Source organism: Echinococcus granulosus, assembly GCF_000524195.1.
Source record: "Echinococcus granulosus chromosome Unknown EG_S00053, whole genome shotgun sequence".
Taxonomy (NCBI): domain Eukaryota; kingdom Metazoa; phylum Platyhelminthes; class Cestoda; order Cyclophyllidea; family Taeniidae; genus Echinococcus; species Echinococcus granulosus.
In genome coordinates, this window is record NW_020170433.1 from 265,816 (window position 1) to 269,413 (window position 3,598).

The window sequence follows — 3,598 nt, forward strand, 5'->3', positions numbered from 1 at the left end:
GCTAATGGATTTTGAAGAGGCTATTTGATGACTTTTCCAGCAGCTTACCCAAGACCACATGAATCCCGCAATGCTTTTGGGAGCGAAAGTGATAATTACCCGATAAGTGCAACGAAGGGCATATAATACCGCTCCTCAATTTTGTAGGCATTCCCCAGTCGACGCCCATAGGAACCATAGCCAGTTACACATTATCATTCTCTTCTTTTTAGTACAGGAATCATTATTTGCAAAATATCTTTTGCTACTACTGCTGGGTGGACGATCCTGATGATTTCTGTTCAATTAGCCAACATTTCTTAGAAATTGTTAAGCAAAAAAGGATGTTTCACATCCTCATGAAAGCCTTTCTTGCAGTGATATGCCTCGGTGTAGTCGGACTTTGAAGACTAGTGAACTATTAAATCAGGTGAATGTGCTACCATAAGCGTAATTCGTGATACATTTCCGAAAACGCATAAAAGAACCGCGTGAGTTGTGTGGTTTGAAACCCATCGTTTATCAAGAATTAGGCATGCATTACAAATTCTGCTACTAACTTTTTTAAAGCAAGGTGGGATGACAAAACTGTGATCCGATTGTTTCAATGTAGACCTAGAGGGAATTGCTCATTGCTAACATTTCCAAAAATAATAATATGTATCCAACCTCAACCCATTTATTGAGATTATGGATTCGTGAATCGATCCATCAATTCCGAACCTGTCCATCCAATTCAGCGCCACCCACCCTCAACGTGAACCATCTACACGCACCCTACGTTAATCCATTCATCCGCCATCCACATAATGACCTATCCTAGATCCATCGTATGGTAATGATCCACCCATCTTAACTTCATGCATTCGCTCATCCGTTTCCGATTTATCTATTCATCCGCCCATCTATTGGTTACTCCGTTCGGCCATCAACCCCGAATAAATCGTGTATTCATCCGTCCAAGCATGGGTTTGTGCAAATATCCATCCATCACTCCCAGGTCTGCCAATCCCGGCTAAAATTATTCTAGATCTATGAGTTAATCCATCGTTCATTCTTCAATTCCAAGTCCATCCGACAAAATTAGATTTCCATAGCATTGAAAGCACACTTTTTTTCTTAAAAGATAACACCTTTTCCCCTCGTCATGCAGTAATGTAACGGTCTCAGATTCTGTTGACAGCTTTTCTGATCTCAGTGTCAGATTTGCACTTACCATGAAGACGATGTCTACTCACTTTGAACTTTATTGTTAATTTTCTTTGCAAAAATGTCACAACAAAACTGCAATTTAGTCATTTGGATGTAGACATAGATGATCATTTGCTATATAACAAACTATTTGAAAAGGCTTTGTAACCCTGAAAACGCTATCATGAAGCAATCACTTATTTGCAAGCAAAAACAGGCTGTCTATTATTAGACACTAATAAAAATTTACATCATCATTTTGGTACACCCTGGGCAGACTATTGATATGGTTCCCATGATCTGAGTTCGCCATTTTCATAAAAGTCAAAAACATTGAAAAAGGAAAGAAAATGAAAAGCACTAATTTTTTGTGGGGGCAACGAAGCAAAAAATACACGCTCAGTGGGCAAATAGCATCCACACGAAACGGATTTGCCATGCTTAGCATGACACAGAGTTACATTGTGATCATACCAAAATCCAACTGCAGTGTAACGTCCAGTTGCTGAACAACTATGTTGAAACTCGTATACTTTCTTTCCCAATATTAACACTAGCAAATTTCAATGTTTTGTGGATAAAAGCTATTTCTGATGTCTTACCTTGCTCATTCCGACTTTCTACCATATTGTGGGATAACAATGGGTTTACTGTTTAAAGGGATGCCTCCTATCGCGATTGAAAACCACACATTGCCCTCATTGATCACCAAATTCAAATATTCTTGGCCACCCCCACTTAATTCAAGCTGACCATTAAACAATATGAAGATCTTGTGTAGACTTTACCCAACGTTTAACCAGAAAAGACTTCATGAAATCAAGAAATAAGATGCATACGTCGATGAGTCATAGTCGATCAACTCATAGGAACCAAATTCAGGTAGGTGGTCAGAAATGCACAACTTTTCAAATAATAAGAGAGGTAGCCAGTATCTGACTCAAGAAAACGTAAACGGGTTCACAAAAAGAGGAATTATTAACGGCGAGGATGGACTCGAGTGGCTCCTGGCCAGAGCACACAGGAACCGTAAAAATAGACTGAACGACTGCTTCGTAAACAGAGCTGCTAGAGCAGCTTTTAACAAAAGACACCATAGTAAGGGAAGCGTAAGTACTTGCTCTTCGCCAGAAAAAGGCTAGCTATAATTCAACTAGTACCAACCAGTTGCAAAGGAATGTCAAAAAGATGGCGTTGACGGCTCAATGTAGTTGAGACTTTTGTCGATTGTCAACCAACGCATACATTAGTCGATGAAGCAGTAGAGTGATTGAATGAAAAAACAAATCAGTTAAATAATGAACTTAGCGAGGAATGTGACGCATTGGTATAAAATATGTCTAATTCGCATCTATGGACAGGCAATCATTAAAAGCAGAAAAAAGAGAACTCAAACCATGGCATGTAAAAATCAAACCCAAGTAAACCATTTGGTGAATAGAAATGCGAAGGTGGTACTTCAAACACTCAAATATTTAGTAGTAGGATGCATGTTTTAGTTCTTCTGGTCGTAACTAACCGAAAGACATTAAAAATGCTGATAACACCCAGTGTCAATTTCCGTACACAAAACAACACACCGTTAACCTTAAGCAGTTCAACAGTAGAGCTCTTAGAAAACATGCCCGAATGAGACGTTGGGGAGGTACCGCTAATCCAACACCGCCGCCTCCTTCGTACTTCTAGCTTATCGGTTGTATAAACTGTAAAATAAGTTGATTCCCAACAAAGCCCTCAAACAGCCACATGAAATTTGAATCTTGTACTTTTATATTTAGCCAAGATTCTTCGTGAGCAAAAAATGGAAGATGGCATTCTAATAAGCATTAAAAGACGTAGCAATATGCGGATTTCGGTTCAGCAAATACTAAGCGGTCGCAAGGGTAAAAGATACCGGTGAACTTTTACAAACAAGGTAGATATAAGCGGGCCCCGATTATCTTTCAGCGAAAGCGATCTTTGTCACATACATAGCAAAACGTTCGGATAGTGACTAAATTAGATGACGAGACGGCGCTAAATTACCTCCCAGGATGTCTAATCTGCATTTCTGGCTTGACAAAAAATCCCTAAGACACGAGAGATTTGTTTCCTAGCAATGCCAATAGCCTCACCAAGCTCTTCTTTTTGCAGCAAAAGAACTTTTAAATCTAATTCGTCTCTCCCCTCCACTTCCTTCCCACAATTTCAAAGATATCAAAGGAGGCGACTTAATTGCCTAAACGGCACTGCTCAAGAAATGTTGTGCGCTTTAAGAACCTCACCAACCGATGGATGATCTGAGGTAGTGGGGAAGACAAAGCCTTAACTACACAGCTTTTCACGGCAAATCCTAAATCAGTTTGCCGCAGTACCCAATTCTTTTGCAATTTAAGAGGTTTAAAAATTCAAAATAAGAGAGAAGAGGTGTATCTACTTCTGAAATAAA